Source organism: Helianthus annuus, chromosome 9 (assembly GCF_002127325.2).
Source record: "Helianthus annuus cultivar XRQ/B chromosome 9, HanXRQr2.0-SUNRISE, whole genome shotgun sequence".
In the NCBI taxonomy this organism is placed as follows: Eukaryota; Viridiplantae; Streptophyta; class Magnoliopsida; order Asterales; family Asteraceae; genus Helianthus; species Helianthus annuus.
The window spans coordinates 130,432,022-130,450,907 of record NC_035441.2 but is presented as its reverse complement, the minus strand read 5'-3'; the positions used below and the strand labels follow the sequence as shown (position 1 = coordinate 130,450,907).

At 38.2% G+C, this 18,886-nt stretch overlaps 1 long non-coding RNA gene across 1 annotated transcript; it reads right to left on the bottom strand.

Moving 5' to 3' along the window:
* Window positions 1–15,824: 15,824 nt before the first annotated feature.
* On the bottom strand, window positions 15,825–18,619 carry LOC110878675. Its single transcript, XR_002558146.2, has 4 exons — window positions 18,482–18,619; window positions 17,123–17,208; window positions 16,680–16,752; window positions 15,825–16,033 (listed from the first exon to the last, which is right to left on the bottom strand). It is a non-coding gene; the product is annotated as an uncharacterized LOC110878675 (long non-coding RNA).
* Window positions 18,620–18,886: the final 267 nt, after the last annotated feature.

The window sequence follows — 18,886 nt, the reverse complement described above, 5'->3', positions numbered from 1 at the left end:
ATACGTTGGAAGTTGCTTAACTTGTGCAAGAGTCAAGGCTGAACATCAAAGACCTTCTGGCTTACTCGAACAACCGCCGATACCTATATGGAAGTGGGAGGGTATAGCTATGGATTTCATAACAAAACTCCCGCCCACGCCATCAGGTCACGACAGTATTTGGGTCATAGTCGATCGTCTAACGAAATCAGCCCACTTTTTGCCGATACGAGAAGACTACAAGGTGGAACGACTAGCCCAAATCTACACCGACGAGATCATTTGTAATCATGGTACGCCTCGTGACATCATTTCAGACCGTGACGCTCGGTTCACTTCACGATTGTGGGAAACGTTTCAAGCGGCCCTTGGTACGTCGCTTAATCTGAGTACTGCATTCCATCCTCAAACCGACGGGCAGACTGAAAGAACGATCCGTACTCTTGAAGACATGCTCCGAGCGTGTGTCATAGATTTTGGTGGTAGTTGGAACAAACACCTGCCATTGGTGGAATTCTCATACAATAACAGCTATCATGCCAGCATCCAAATGGCACCTTTCGAGGCCTTGTATGGTAGAAGATGTCGAACGCCTATTGTATGGCACGAGATCGGTCACTCGCAACTAACCGGTCCCGAGATTCTACAAGAAACGACTGACAAAATCCACCAGATTCGAGACAACTTGGTGAAAGCTCGGAACAGACAGAAAAGTTCCACCGATAAAAGACGCAAGCCCCTTGAATTTGAAGTTGGTGACTACGTACTCCTAAAGGTATCACCTTGGAAGGGTGTAGTCCGATTCGGCAAGAAAGGGAAACTCGCGCCTCGATATGTTTGACCTTTTAGGATTCTGGAAAGGATCGGAAAAGTCGCCTACAGACTCGAACTACCGGAGGAACTCAGTAACGTCCACCCGACTTTCCACGTCTCTAACCTCCGAAAATGCCTTGTTGATCATGATCTAATCGTACCGCTCGACGATCTTCAGGTCAACGAAACGTTACACTTCGTGGAAAAGCCTGTAGAAATCATGGATCGCCAAACCAAGCAACTCAGGCGCTCTCGCATCCCGATCGTGAAAGTCCGATGGGAAGGCAAACGAGGCGCGGAGTTCACTTGGGAACTCGAAAGCGACATGAAGTCCAAGTACCCGCAATTGTTTAAATAAATAGATCTGAAGCATCAAATTGGTAAATCACGGCGCTGTGTAGCCTTCGACCTAATTTCGGGACGAAATTCCCTAAACAAGGGGAGGCTGTAACACCCCGTGTTTTCGAATGTCAAAGTCAAAGTCAAAGTCCAAGTCAACTTTGACTTCTTTGACTGTTAATGTTTCTCTTTACTTGTTGTATCATGTGGAGTAAGTGTTGTCTAAATGAAATGATAGAATGTTTAATCAATGCGACCGATTTACGACTGTGAATAGTAGGAAATAACAATGCGATAAAGTTAATCAATCAATAATCAGGCTAATCGATTCATCAATCAAACTCGAGACTCGAATTATGTGAACCCTGGTATTGTATTACGTGTGTGTGCCTTACATGTTACTTGTGCGTGTTTATTTATATGTTTGGTGTGGTATTCAAGCGAATCAATCGAAAATTGAATCGAAACTCGAAAGACAATCAAACTCAATCGAAACCGACATTGAAACGTGAAATGTAGATGCTTGTATGTAGATATAGTGATTGGGACTGAAAGTAATTTGACTAGGAACTCTATCGTATTCGAAACATCGAAAATCATCGCGAAATACTCAAAGTGGGTCGCGGATCGAACAGGAGGCATCCTGATAGAACAGGTCAGCCAATCGGCTAGCATCTTCCTAGCCGATCGAGCAGCCCATTCGATCGGAGCTCCTGGCCGATCGGCTGCCACTTTCCTCTTTTGGAGCCTATAAAAAGGGCTGTCATTGTCACACTTTCCATTTTTGGAAAGCTCTGACCGAACCAGCCTTCTTCTTCACTTTTCCTCAGATTTCTCTCAACTCCGGTAAGTTTTCACTCTAATTCTTGTACGATTTTGATCATTGCATGATTCTACACCTTTCTATCTTTCAAAACTTGATTTCTAACCGTGAAATCACCAAAATCTAAGTGTTCTTGGGTGATGTCATCATGGTGTTCTTGAAGAATATAACAACCCTCGGTAAAACCGACATCCTCATAATATTTCTGACACTCTAATATATATTGTAAATATATCAACTTGTCTTTATATGCACCCCGTATGTGAAAACCGAGCCCCAAGATAGATTATACTACATAAAAACAATAATTATTAAGCTGAGGCGGGCCGCGTAGGGCCTCACCTCAAGTTAACGCGGGCCGCGAGAGTGTTTAACCAGACTTTTCCTAAAACACAAGTTGATGCGGGCCGCGTACATGGTGGGTTAAGTCCATGCGGGCCGCGAGTGTCCGGAATTGTGGCGTGACCCGGTGCGGCCACGTGTCCAACTCGTGTCAACCCTAGATGATGACCGGAACAAGCTATACGTTGACTTTGGGTCAACGCGGGCCGCGTAAGGCCTGGCCAAACTCCACGCGGGCCGCGTGGGAACGCGATTTCACAACTATAAATAGAGGGCAACGGCCTTCAGTCAGTTTCGCTCAAATTTCTTTCTTTCTCTCTAGCTTTTAAATAGTGGGCATTATACCCGAGTCCAATACCCCCTAAAATAGCGAGGTTCTGCTACGATGTAAGTATTATAACCCCTGGAGACGTATTAGATACGCTGCCCGATTGATCTAGGGTTCCGTAACGGCTGTCGTGGTTCTGCCCGACGTAGTCGTTGGAATGCCGTCTCGGGGAGGGTATTACTAATGTTAAAATGGGTTATTATACTAACACACGTGCATTTGTGTAATTTATAGATTATCTCCAGGAAACCCTTACGAAAACCTAAAACAGCAATGTGAGTGATCCTTCTTTTTATGAACTCATTTTGGTGAGTTGATTCACTTTTTGTAAACCTTTTTGTTTACTGTTTTTACAAAACCTCACTTAATTAAATATATAAAGCAGTTATTGAGTATTTGTGAAGAATACAATTATAGTGGGTATGTTGGGGTTTTGTATACAAAATTGGTTACTGGCGTGGTAACATCCCATAAGTTGAGTATGACCGTACCACTGATGTTAATTGTGATGTCTTGGATACAAATGTAATTGCGGATGTGCCCTCAATACTGCAAATTGGTTTTACTTAAACTTGATTAAACTGGGATTCACTCACCAGTATTTCCCACTGACAAAATGTTTTTAAAACGCGTTTCAGGTAACAAAATGTGAAAGCCAAATAGAAGCCAGCTGGACAGCACTGAAGGCTTGGAAAAGTGGCAATAAAATTACCTAAGAATAAAATGGATGTTTTTATTCAAATAAATAGGATGTATTCCTATGAAACGTGTGTATTGAAAACTTGGGTTTTTACCCATATGTTTAATGTTATAAACATGGTGGTTTACTCTGATTAAAATATTTCCTAACTACGGTCCTGATGAAAATTTCCGCTGCCAAATTGAATAAATAAATGTGATACCACCGAAACTGGCTCACGGCCGCCCGTTCCCGGGAGATAGGGATCGGGGGCTGTGACAGAAGGTGGTATCAGAGCTATGCCACTGATTCAGCCACAGAAGTGTTCTGCTGACATCAAAATTCAAAGTGTTAGGAAATAAATTATGGAAATACGTGTATAATTGTATTTCTTGCTATGTGTTATCTGACTATTTGTTAGTTTACAGTATGAGTGACCAAGGACCTTCTGACGCCTATCGTCAACTGTCTGGTTCGCCTAGGAGCGAAGGCACCTCCTCTTCTCAGCCTGCCCTCTCAGGGTATTCTGCTGACACAGAAGAAGGGATCTTTGTGTTTAAGGCTCAGTCTGAAGAGCCATTTCCTCAGAAAAAGAGGGGATGGTTCAGTAGGGGAGCGCACGAACGTAGGAAAAGAATGAAAAAGTTGCAGGAACAGCGAGTGTTAGCCGCAGCAAAAAGAGAAACTGATGCTTATAATCAGGATATGCTCAATAGGGGTATCGCTAATATCCATATTTTAGCAACCACTGCTGCTGACCCAAACCTGGAACAAATGCTAGCACCACAACCACAAAATCCTGATCAACCCATGGAAATAGAAGACCAGATAGAAATACCTGAGTACAACCCGGAGGAGATACCTAGGGTACCTGCACCTGATCCTTTAGACCCAAACAACTACGACCCCTGGTGGGACGATGTTCGGGACTACGTGCAACAAAACCCAATTCAGGAAAATGTGCCAATACCCAACTTAGGAGCTTATCCAGGGTTAGATCCTCAAGATCCCTACAACATTAGTGACGCATATGTTAGGGAAATTTTAGAAAATCCATACCCGTACCAAGCCCCTATGCCTCCGTATCAGGAACCCGTACCTCAGTTTCCAAACCCAGTCCTAGAACCTGCACCCCCAATGAGTGCAGAAAATGTCCAGGAACTTAGGACTTTTGGGGAGGAAATTTTAGAAAGTAGTGATAGAATGCGACAGGTGGGAGAACGCCTCGTATGGAAATACGATGAGCGTAATATGGATTTTTGGATGAATCCATATCAGTGAAGGTGATGGTAGAAACAGTAATAATAATAATAATATAATAATATATATGTGTGTATGTGTTAGAAAAAAAAAAAAAACTACGGATGCATACTATTAGTATTGTAGCTTTACATTTCAGTCGGTACTGTAATTTTTATTTCTGTACTGGTGTGTACTGATGCATACTATATAAAAAGAGTAAAAGTCGCAATGTTCGACGCTTTTGGTTAAAAAGTGCGTGGCTATATATAAATATTATTTGTGATATTAATATTTGGTAAATGTCTAAAATTCAGATGGCCGACGCGGGAAATCAAGAAAATCTGAATAACGATAACCAGAGTAACATTAACGTGGTTAATGAGAATTCGGACAATAATAACAACGGAAATCAAATGGATAATAGTGCCATTCAGCATATTGTGGCACAGGGAATTATAGATGCGATGCCATTTATTATTCAAACAGTTCAGGAAGCGAATAATAAAAGTAAGCATAGCAGTAAGCGACCAACTGAACCCGAAAACAGCGTGAACAATGGACCCATACTTCAAGCGCCCATTCCCAAAAGAAGAAGAACCATGCCACATGGTTGTTCTTACAAAGAATTCTGGTCCTGCAAACCAATAGAATTCTCGGGCAATGAAGGACCCATTGCAGCTTTACGCTGGATAGAGAAAACTGAGGCAGTTCTGAAAATAAGCAAGTGTGCTGAAGAAGATAAAATAATGTTTGCTTCAAATCTGTTTAAAAATGCAGCCTTAGAATGGTGGAACACTATCCTCCAATCCAGAGGAAGTGATAGGATTTATAATATGGAATGGGAAGAATTCAAGAACATGGTAGAAAGGAAATTCTGCCCTCCCAATGAAAAAGAACAGATAGCAAATAAGTTTCTGAATCTAAGAATGACCGGGGTAGATAGTAAGGGTTACACTACCACATTCTTTGAATATGCTAGAATAGTACCTACCCTTGCATCACCTGAACCAGTGTTAATCTCCCGTTACATCTGGGGATTAATTGGAGAAATTAGACATGTAGTCAAGGCAGCTAGACCCCAAACCATAGAGGAAGCTGTAGAACTAGCTAATACCTTGACAGATGAGTTAATCCGTACTAGAGAAGAAGATCAGAGGAGAAACCTAACCCAAAGGCTTACTCAAGAATTCCGTTCTGGGAATTCCAATCGTAGGAATGTAGGTTCTACCTCTGCACCCTACTGCAAAGCCTGCAGAAAGAAGCATTCTGGAAGATGCTCTACTTACTGTAATTTTTGCAAGGCCCCAGGACACAAGGAAGAGAATTGCAAGAAGAAATCCAGTAATGGAATGTGTTTCAATTGTGGGGAAAAAGGTCACATTAGGACAAACTGTCCGAAATTGGCTCCAGCTGCAACCAACAAAAATCCTAAAAATGCCAGAGCATTCGTGCTAACTACAGAGGAAGCCAGGATGATTCCAGACGTCATTGCTGGTACGTTTTTAGTTAATGATATTTTTGCTAAAGTATTATTTGACTCTGGTGCAAACCAAAGTTTTATTAATACTTCGTTTTGCAAACTCCTAAATCAATCATTAACTAAACTACCACAAGAATGTCTAGTGGAAACCGCAAATGGAGAAACTGTTAAGATTTCTGAAATCTTGCAGGGAGCAAGAATAGAAATTTTTAATCAAAAATTTATGGCAAACCTTTACCCAATGAATCTGGTTGGATTTGATGTAGTATTAGGAATGGATTGGTTAATAGCCAATAAAGCCAGTATTTTATGTGATCAAAAGACAATTCAATTAAAATCACCAAGAGGTGAAAAGATCTCAATTAAAGGAGATAAACCTTTTAGATCCACTAAATTCATCTCTGTGATGAAAACTGCAAGTTGTATAAGAAAAGGATCTATAGTGTATTTGATTTCAATAATTACTAACACTAAAGGAAAAGAAGTAAAAGATATCCCAGTAGTATCCCAATTTTCAGATATCTTTCCAGAAGAATTGCCAGGACTACCGCCAGACAGGGAAGTTGAATTTAGAATTCATCTGTTACCCGGAACAGCACCGATTGCCAAAGCACCTTACCGTTTAGCACCCGCTGAAATGCAAGAACTGAAGAAACAACTAGACGAGTTGTTGGAAAAGGGATTCATACAGCCAAGCTCATCGCCATGGGGAGCGCCGATTTTATTTGTTAAAAAGAAGGACGGATCAATGCGTATGTGCATTGACTACCGTGAATTGAACAAAGTCACGATTAAGAATCGGTACCCATTACCGAGGATCGATGATTTGTTTGATCAACTTCAAGGAGCTCGATTTTTCTCTAAAATCGATTTAAGATCAGGATATCATCAATTAAAGGTACAGGAAGAGGATATTCCTAAAACCGCATTCAGAACAAGGTATGGTCATTATGAATTTACTGTCATGCCATTTGGTTTAACCAATGCCCCAGCCGCATTTATGGACATGATGAACCGAATATGTAAGCCATATTTGGATAAATTCATAATTGTCTTCATAGATGATATTCTAATTTACTCTAAAAGTAAAGATGAGCATGCAAAGCACTTGCACTTACTTTTAAGTTTATTAAGAAAGGAAAAGCTTTATGCTAAGTTTTCAAAGTGCGAGTTTTGGTTAGAACAGGTACAATTTCTCGGACATTTAGTTAACCATGAAGGAATTCATGTAGATCCAACGAAAATCGAGGCAATTACCAAATGGAAAACCCCAGAATCACCAACTGAAGTTAGAAGTTTCTTAGGATTGGCCGGTTATTATGGAAGATTTATTCGAGATTTTTCTAGAATAGCCATTCCTTTAACTAAGCTAACCTGTAAATCTGTTAAGTTTGAATGGGGACCAAAACAAGAAGAAGCCTTTAGAATCCTTAAGCAAAGATTAACCCATACACCCATACTAGCGTTACCAGAAGGAACTGAAGACTTTGTAGTCTTTTGTGACGCTTCTAAATTAGGTTATGGATGCGTATTGATGCAACGTCAAAAGGTTATAGCTTATGCATCTAGACAGCTTAAGAGTCATGAAGGAAATTATTCAACCCATGATTTGGAATTAGGAGCCATAATTTTTGCCCTTAAGATTTGGAGACATTATCTTTATGGTAGTAAGTTTACCATATTCACAGATCATAAGAGTTTAAGATATGTCTTCGGGCAAAAAGAGTTGAATATGAGACAGAGACGCTGGATGGAATTGCTTAGTGATTATGATTGTGATATCCAGTATCATGCAGGAAAAGCCAATGTGGTGGCTGATGCTTTAAGTCGAAAATATCACGAAAAACCAAAAAGGGTACGTTCTCTTAAATTAAATCTACTAGATTTAAACAATCAGATTAGAAAAGCACAAAAATCAGTAAGCAAGGAAGATACTGAAAAGTTAAAGGGAATGATTAAGGAATTAGAACAAGGAACAGATGGAATTTGGAGGTTCCATAAAAAGAGAATGTGGATACCTAAATTAGGAAATTTACGTCACCGTATATTAGAAGAAGCCCATAAGTCTAAATATACGATGCATCCAGGAAGTGATAAAATGTACCAGGATTTAAGGAAAAATTTCTGGTGGATAGGAATGAAAAAGGACGTAGCAGCTTATGTTTCTAAATGTTTAACTTGCTCACAAGTTAAAGCTGAACATCAGAAACCCTCAGGATTGTTACAACAATTAGAAATACCAGTTTGGAAATGGGAATGGATAACAATGGATTTTGTTACCAAATTGCCTAAAACAAGGAAAGGTAATGATACAATCTGGGTGATTGTAGATAGATTAACCAAGTCAGCTCATTTCTTACCAATGAAGGAAACCTTTAGTATGGAACAATTAGCCAAATTATATGTAAATAAAATTGTTTCATTACATGGCATTCCTTTATCAATTGTTTCTGATAGAGATAGCCGTTTTACTTCTCATTTTTGGTCAAGTTTCCAAAAAGCAATGGGAACCAGGTTAAATCTAAGCACAGCTTATCATCCTCAAACGGACGGACAAAGCGAAAGGACAATTCAGACAATGGAGGACATGCTTAGAGCTTGTGTAATTGATTTTGGAGGTAACTGGGACGAACACTTACCTTTAATAGAATTTTCTTATAATAACAGTTATCACACAAGTATCAATGCTGCACCATTCGAAGCACTTTATGGACGAAAGTGCAGAACCCCAGTCTGTTGGGCAGAAATTGGGGAAAAACAATTATCTGGACCTGAGATAGTACAAGAAACAACTGATAAAATCATTCAAGTCAAGGAACGACTGAAAACAGCACGTGATCGCCAAAAGAGCTATGCTGATAACAGACGCAAACCATTAGAATTTCAAGTGGGAGATAAAGTGTTATTGAAAGTCTCTCCCTGGAAAGGAGTGGTAAGATTCATCAAAAGAGGAAAGCTTAGTCCCAGGTATATTGGACCTTTTGAAATTATCCGAAGAATAGGACCTGTAGCTTATCAGCTACGACTGCCAGAGGAAATGGCAGGAATACATGATGTGTTTCATGTATCCAATCTTAAAAAGTGTTTAGCTGATGAATCACTCGTAGTACCTCTTAAGGATATAGAGGTTAATGAGCAACTCAAGTTTGTGGAGAAGCCTCTACAAATTAAAGATAGGAAAGTTAAAAATCTCAAGCATAAGAGATTGATTCTGGTCAAAGTAAAGTGGGACTCCAAAAGAGGACCCGAGTACACGTGGGAGCTTGAATCCGAAATGCAAAAGAAATATCCACACTTGTTCCAATAGATCTCGAGGACGAGCTCTAAAACAAGGTGGGGAGGATATAACAACCCTCGGTAAAACCGACATCCTCATAATATTTCTGACACTCTAATATATATTGTAAATATATCAACTTGTCTTTATATGCACCCCGTATGTGAAAACCGAGCCCCAAGATAGATTATACTACATAAAAACAATAATTATTAAGCTGAGGCGGGCCGCGTAGGGCCTCACCTCAAGTTAACGCGGGCCGCGAGAGTGTTTAACCAGACTTTTCCTAAAACACAAGTTGATGCGGGCCGCGTACATGGTGGGTTAAGTCCATGCGGGCCGCGAGTGTCCGGAATTGTGGCGTGACCCGGTGCGGCCACGTGTCCAACTCGTGTCAACCCTAGATGATGACCGGAACAAGCTATACGTTGACTTTGGGTCAACGCGGGCCGCGTAAGGCCTGGCCAAACTCCACGCGGGCCGCGTGGGAACGCGATTTCACAACTATAAATAGAGGGCAACGGCCTTCAGTCAGTTTCGCTCAAATTTCTTTCTTTCTCTCTAGCTTTTAAATAGTGGGCATTATACCCGAGTCCAATACCCCCTAAAATAGCGAGGTTCTGCTACGATGTAAGTATTATAACCCCTGGAGACGTATTAGATACGCTGCCCGATTGATCTAGGGTTCCGTAACGGCTGTCGTGGTTCTGCCCGACGTAGTCGTTGGAATGCCGTCTCGGGGAGGGTATTACTAATGTTAAAATGGGTTATTATACTAACACACGTGCATTTGTGTAATTTATAGATTATCTCCAGGAAACCCTTACGAAAACCTAAAACAGCAATGTGAGTGATCCTTCTTTTTATGAACTCATTTTGGTGAGTTGATTCACTTTTTGTAAACCTTTTTGTTTACTGTTTTTACAAAACCTCACTTAATTAAATATATAAAGCAGTTATTGAGTATTTGTGAAGAATACAATTATAGTGGGTATGTTGGGGTTTTGTATACAAAATTGGTTACTGGCGTGGTAACATCCCATAAGTTGAGTATGACCGTACCACTGATGTTAATTGTGATGTCTTGGATACAAATGTAATTGCGGATGTGCCCTCAATACTGCAAATTGGTTTTACTTAAACTTGATTAAACTGGGATTCACTCACCAGTATTTCCCACTGACAAAATGTTTTTAAAACGCGTTTCAGGTAACAAAATGTGAAAGCCAAATAGAAGCCAGCTGGACAGCACTGAAGGCTTGGAAAAGTGGCAATAAAATTACCTAAGAATAAAATGGATGTTTTTATTCAAATAAATAGGATGTATTCCTATGAAACGTGTGTATTGAAAACTTGGGTTTTTACCCATATGTTTAATGTTATAAACATGGTGGTTTACTCTGATTAAAATATTTCCTAACTACGGTCCTGATGAAAATTTCCGCTGCCAAATTGAATAAATAAATGTGATACCACCGAAACTGGCTCACGGCCGCCCGTTCCCGGGAGATAGGGATCGGGGGCTGTGACAAAGAACACCAAACTTTGGCCTCATTCAACCATGAATAGCTTAGATCTGACCGGTTTCCACATGAACAAACTAAGATTTGTAAGAATCTTAACATTCTTAGGAATAATTTCCAACTTTCCTCAACCTTTTTACACTCGAAACCTTAAAACCGGTAGAAACGGAGCTTGAATCGGCTAACTAATCATCCTAACAGTTAAGAGGTCCAAGATTCGGATTCTATATACAAGGTTCACCGACGATGGGTTAAACTCTAAACCGACGTTCCGAACCGTTCACCGGCCGGACTTGGGTGATTCCTTTCCGAGCCGAAGAAACGAGTGGGAACGGAGGATATCATAGTTCAACTCGTTATCAGACTACCTCGAAATGACAACAAGTAATTAAACAGCCAAGAGTTAGACGAAAGGCCGACCAGGTCAGACTTGCTGGCCGAACGACTAGGCTGTTCAAACAGCCTAGCCGATCGGACATACCAGCCGATCGACTAGGCCAGCCGATCGGCTAGCACATGGTCTCACTTTTCAAACTTCATGAGGTATGGTATTGACGAAGTGATGTTCGATCGAGTATGCTACTCGATTGGTAAACATTACTCTTCGGATCATGAGATACTATGCTTCAACACTTGATTGATTTTATAACTCGTTCATAGTAGGGAATGCCATCCGATCGAACAGTCCGTTCGATCGAGCGACATCCTGTTGAGAGCCACTTCAAAAGTTCCCAGCCGATCGGTTAAGCCGGCCGATCGAACGGACCGTTCGATCGATCGACCTGAAAGGTAAGAACATTTTAGTGTTCTCATATACTACAACGAAAACTTCAAAAGTTCAAATCCTCAAACACAAACACCAGAGGAAGAAACAATCCACTCGAATGGCCTAGTCGATCGAGCCTACCGGCCGATCGAACAGGACTGTCCAAACGGACCTACCAGCCGATCGAACAGCCCGTTCGATCGAACCTGCCGTTCGATCGACCAGTCTATTCGATCCATTCACACTTGTCTATCTTTCCACGTTACTCATTGTTGTGCTATCGAACTATTCAGGCTGACCCTACTCTCAGCGCTCCCTTCAATCCATAATCAATCACTGTGAGTATACTCGATCCCTTTTTGCTTTTAGCACTTTTGGGTGTTACATACGTTGCTTATATCAAAACACAAACGATCACACTACTCAAACTATTTGAACGCTAACCAATATGCATGTGTTACGTGACTTAATGAATGCTTGTTGATTGTATTTACACGTGGAATGCTGTCTACCTGCCTTAACGACGTAGTACTATAGTTTGGACTCAGCACCTGTTCACACGGGGGTTGTTAAGGACAATTACTTGCATGAATTACGGTGGTAATCATGTATTGCGAACCGTCTCGGACGGTCAACCCGCAGTCATTGGTATCGATAGGTCCATGTCGATAATTAACATGCTTCGTTTTCCTCTGTGTACGTGCTGGTTATGCGTAAACTATTCGAACTCTATATGGTATTATCAAACTTGTATGCTCACCTTTACATTTTATGTATTGACTTTATTTTAACGTATGTGACAGGTAATTAGGATGCTTATTTGCCAGGAAAGCGAGGCTAGAATAAGTTTCTAGAAGCCCCCAACAAATAGTTGTCTGCCAAGAACAAGCGTCTGAGGCATAGTTGTCTGTAGATCTTGTCCTCTGGCACTACAGCCAGAAAGTCAACATAATAGGAGTCTAGAAGCAGATAAACAATTGCTGTAATAATATTTGAATCTGAGTTGTCGGAACGAAATTTCTTGTTTGGATGATTATCTGTAATGACATGTTTGTTTATTCGGGATACGGTATGGGACGTATCTTTAACTGGATTATATAAATAGTTGTTATGGAAACTTCTAAACAATCTGTTTCGCTCAGTGCCGCGCCCCGATGATTCCGCCATCGGTTGGGGTGTGACAGTTTGGATAACATGTACATCCAAAAACTTTAAGATGATCATATGAGGGATGTTTGAGACATAGGGCGGAGGTAGGAGTTTGAAAACTTAGAAGCTTAGTAGGAAGAATATTGTGGAGGTAGCTAGCGGTATGAAGTTCCTCGACCCAAAATGTTGGTGGTAGTGAGGTACGCGTGAGAAGGGTGAGCATGATGTCATTGATTCGTTGGATCATTCGTTCCGATTTTCCGTTTTGTTGATACGTTTGAGGGCATGAGAAACGAAATTGGAGTCCATGGTTAGTGGTAAAAGATTTGAATGTGTGGTTATCAAATTCTCCCCCTAGATCACATTGAAACAATTTGATGAGCATTTTGAATTGAGTTTTAATGTACTTATGAAAATTAGCAAACTTGGTGAAGGTTTCAGATTTAAATTTTAGGGGAAACACCCATGTATAATTGGTGAAATCATCGACAAGGACCATGTAATATTTATAACCGGTTTTGCTCACAACACGCGAAGTCCACAAGTCACAATGTATGATATCAAAAAGGTAAAACAGTACTAGAATTTAAAATTGAAAAAGGCAAACGTTTGTGCTTAGCACGCTTATTACACGAAATAACTTTATTGGAAACTAAATAATAAAAAAAATACATGAAGTGATAAACTAAATAACTTTATCAGAAAAATACACCGTATATATACACCAGAATACAATCAGAATATATGGAAACTAATCTCCTAAAACTATGGAAATATATGATAATAAATACAAATTGACAGCTAATTATTCTAACAGCAATATGACAGCTAATATTAAAGTCGCAAAACTAAAAAAAGTTCAAAATTAAGCAAAAACTAGTCATAACTTGTAAGAGCCGGTACCATCAAAATAAAGTTATTTTCAAATGGCAAAATTGATTAACAAAACCACACAAACAAGATTATTTTCAAATGGCAAACTTTATTAACAAAACAACACAAACAAGATTACATACATAATTACACGATATTTATAATATCATTAAAGTAAGTAACGGCGGTTTACTACACAATCATGGAGTAGGATTCATAAACACTCTTAAGTAACAAATACGAAATAGTAAGTTTTAAAATTTTCCAAACGAGTACAAATCTTCAAGCTTTGCAATCCTCATTCGTTGTCACACCTATAAAAGCATTCATACCCCGTCCATCAAATTTCTGTGAGAGTAATCTTTATATTATAAAAAAATGATTGTAAGTGATTGTGAGTGCAGCAGAGTAAAAAAGTTAGTGTTCATCATCTATATATTTGAGGGACATTGTTCACCCTTTGTCATTTTTAATATATTTTCAAAGTGGTTGTGAGTAGAGGAGAGATAAAATGTAATGAAAAAAGTATAATAAAATATTAATTAATTGAAAGAAGAGAGAAAATATAATTGTATTTAGTGTAATTACAGGGTAAAAGTGGTGGAAGAGATGTGAATGCTCTAAGAGGAAGGTAGCTAGAAATCCTGCTCGGATTTGAATCGTAAAGTAATTTTTTTAACGGAATTTTGGCTTTATGGATGCTTACTTCAATGCAAATCTAGAGTTGTTTGATGGTAAACCGTAAAAGTGTATGTTAACATTTGACCTAATGTACTTTTTTTAGTGAACTTCATTAAAACTAGCACCGCCCAACACAACAAACAAAATTACATGATAATAAATTTACACCAATCATCCCACATAATAAATTTACATGGCATTGTACTTTGAAAGGCATACGAAGACATGGTTGTCACGAGTATGTATTTCCCAAAATTCACTCTTAACTCTCCATTAAATATGTTGAAAAGCGTATATGCATCTGTATCTATTATACTGAAAGTAATATACAAAACAAGCATGTAACCATCTTTGGTTCTATATCTTCATATTTCTAACTGTCTTTTCTTCAATGCGTAAAAACGCTTCTCTTTCTAACCATATTTTTATAAATGGAGTCAAGTGAGTCAACCCTCTCTTAAACAAAAGGCGTGGTTAACTCGTAGATCACGACACCCATTGTGCCCGTGCCTCTTGAAAATTTTAAGTATGAAACATATATAATCATGAATAAATTTTTTTGCATTAGCTTTTAAGTATGAAACATATATAATCATGAAACGTATATAATCATGAATAAAATCATGTTTTAAATTGTATATAACGAGTTGACGCCAACCCGCGCGTTGCGGCGGAGTGTGAGATGTTGATTATGAATGACTATTTAGCTTTTAGCATCAAAGTGCTTGAATGAAAAAAAAATAACGAACCTGTTTGGCGAGAAGTTCGCGTTCAATGTTTCAAAAAGCGAAAAAGGGATCGCCGGACCGAATCAATCTTAGAATGTTGTCCTTTGTTTTTTTTTTCTTTTCTCTTTTCTTGTTTGTTATTTGCCTCTGTTTGTGTATCTCACAGCTTCGTGCTGGCTTAGTTCTAACGGAATTTCCTTTAAAAAAAGTAACATTTTTAGCGAAAATTGAATCAAGACAACTTCTTACCTACAATCTCATGTAGATGGTCCCTCATCCCTAACTCTACCACCGTTCATCACCATCGTTTGTAAAAACTGAAGAATTATACCTGAACAATGTGCAAAAACTTCTACAAGACCTGGACTAACCAAACCATATAAGATGAAATAAAACAGAGCTATTATCATGTTGGGATTACATATTGTTGGCCTAGGCTTCCAATCACGAACATAAAAAACCAAACACAGACGATTTGGAGACTAACACGTCTCATACTCTTTATATTATTAAACTGAACTCGACAAATAAAACTGAATACATAACCCTATATTTATACTAAACATGAACTAATCCTAAACCTACTCAAACTCTATTTAAATAATTAAATAAACTAACTAGATAAACCTATCTAATAAACGAATAATTCAGACTAATTTTATCTCTAACTAACTTGAATTATCTTTAACCCATATCAACTTTCTGGATAATCCTTCAAATCAGAATTATCTCTTCATTCACCCCCTTAATTCTGATTTGTGTAACACCCATAGTAATTTTTATCATTTACATAACATTAATGTAAGCATTTTGTATGAAAAATGCCACTTAACAAAAACTTTTACATCATAAGTATTTAAACATGTTTACAACATCCAAAACATCGCTAAAAGTGTTTACATAATCCACTTTTATTAAAAGTGGACATGATCGAATGCGGAAGCTTCATTGAGAGGTGTGTTCGGTTCTTGCTCGTGGCTTGATCCTCAGGCGGAAGCATATAACATTCACCTAGAATCAAAACCAACAAAAAAGTTAGTTTTGATAGTTTATTTACAAGTTAACACAAGTCCCATGAGCCAAACAATTAAAATAACAAGGATTTGCAGGTTTTACACCCGTCGCGTGCTGTAATCGAAACTATGCTCAAAAACGGGTTCGATTAACTATGATATGCAAAATTCGGCAAAAGTGACTGGGCTCTACCGTAACTTACGGTAACCACCGTAAGTTACGGTAGCCACTGGGCAAAACTGGTCTGCCGTAAGGCAGTAGAAAACTGCCGTAACAATTTATTCGCTACCGTAAGTTACGGTGGCTACCGTAACTTACGGTAGCTTTCAAACTTAACATCTGAATTCACAAATTAATAGGCTTCGAGCCCTTGGCTTTAAAATTCATTTTTAAAGACTTTTGACCTGTTCAAGTTTTTAAACCACAAACTTGTTTCTAATTAACCATTAAGCATACATCAACATGTTTATCTCAAAATCTTTAACTCGGGTTTGTAACTTTTATGAATTACGTGGCTAGTACCCAATCTATGCGCATAATTCTTTTGACCTACTTCGAAGATTTAAACATTTTAAGTTTAAATCTTTCCCCTTGGTTATGCACAATCTACTGTATACTTATCTATAACTCACAATATGCGTACCTGGTTCGGATCAACATATTGACCCGTTTTAATACCTTGTCTCAATAATCGCTAATTCATAAGCCGATTTATCCTGTGTGCATAAAACTCCACAAACACTTATTAGTCGTTAATTGTTAAATGGTATCAACATTACCATTTGACCCGTTTGATCTAAACGACCAAACATTTTGCGCTTATATTTGACTAGATCACAATTTTACCCTTTTTATTCGTTTAAACCTACTTAGAAAGTAGCCATTCAAAAACTCATTTTTATTTATGTCATCCCATGACCAAATTACCATTTCACCCATTTTTACCATTAAACATGGTTTTTCGTCTTTTGATAGGTTCCGACCCGTATCTTTTCGTGTCAAAATCATATTTTGAATATAACCTTGTCGTATTTATAATCTATAAATAAATACATATCTTACGATAAAGGTGTAAGCTTTAACTACCTTGCATCCTTGCGAGCCTCATACTTGAACTTGTATCCATTTGACCGGTTCATTTCCAAGCTCCTACCTAGCTTGTCAGAGTCAAACTACCATATCATATCCACAAGATGATTAGATTAGTCAACCATTAACATGACCATCACACCTTATGGATTCACACACTTATTCATCAAAGTATGCTATTTATTCAACAACTATTTTTTTTCCATAATTCTTTCCATTCACTAACCGTTTGACCCGTTAGTCAAGTTACTTATACAAACTAGTTAGTAAGTGATTTTGAACACTTTAAGCATGTCATATAAAGTGTTATTTGTTCCTAACAATAAATACTTCATGAGTAAACAAGTATACGCAATCATATGTCTTTTCCGGATTAATAATAACATTATTAATGTGTAGCGATTTTCTATTCAGCTGCTGTAATCGACCATTATGACACATTTAAAGTCCGAACTAGATTAACATGTTCAAAAATGGATTCTAGAAAACTTCAATACCTTCGCAAGCATATAAGGTACACCTTCTAACGAATTTTCTATGATTTTATATGATTTTTATAAAATCAGCACAGCAACTATATTTTCATTTTTCAATCAGCTTTTAAGTTTTCTGAACAACAGTTTTAATCACATTTTTGACCTCTTTAACAACCAAATTTGTTTCTTATGATTGAAAACAGTAAAAATTTACTTCATAAGCTTTCCGAAAAGGTATAGAACGCCCAAATCGGATAAACGGTTGATTTTATATGATTTTTTTAAGATTAGTCAAAATCCATATAAAAAGCTACGGAAATCATGTTTAGGTTCCTTTCAAATTCGACCCAAACCATCAAATGCAACCCATTTCCATGGCTATAACCCTTATTAAACTCGTGGTAATGGTTAGAAACCTATAACACAGTGATTGTAGGCTAAGAGATGTCAAAAACATCATCTATTTCAGCACTTTAGTTTTCATTTAGGCATTTAGCAAACACCTAGTGTGCATAATTTTACATACTTACTAACTAGTTCATAACTAGTTATTTTTACCAAAGTTAACATCAATTTGGTAATTTCACATCAATTTTAACATCAACAAACCTGAAATTGCTTTAGAGAATTCAAATTACACTAGTACAACTATCATAATCCTAGTGTCTTCATACTTCTACATCACCCACTTAACACCTTCAATGGTGATTATCAATTTCATAGTTTTTCATCATTAATTCATCAAATCCTCACTAGGGTTTGTTCCTAGTCATGGATTTATCCTAATTTCACTCTTACATCAAACATGCAAGCAATAATTTCGTTTATGATAATTCACCATGAATTCAAAAAAATCATCAAAAGATGGATTTCGACATACCTTGTGATCCTCTAGCCTGAGTGATCACTAATCCTAGCTTGGTTTTCGATTTAGACTTGATTTGCCCTCTTGATTTGGTTGATTTTGTGTATTTTAGGGTTCATTAGGGAAACCCCCTTTTCTCCTCTTAGAACTCACGACCAGAACACACACTTGGGTGTGTGTTTTGGTGTTTTATTTTTATTAAATAAAACCTCTTTCACTTTAGCCAACTTTAGCCCCTTAACTAACAAAGTGTTGTAAAAGTGTTATTAACCAAGTTTCTTTGACATCTTATAACACTTAACTAACTAGGTTGTTATTCCAAGTTACTTAGTGGGTTCGGGAAGTTATACCCTGTTTCATTTTAAGTCCCGTTAACTCGGGCCTTCTATATACCTTGTTTTCTCAAAGTATTTATTCTCC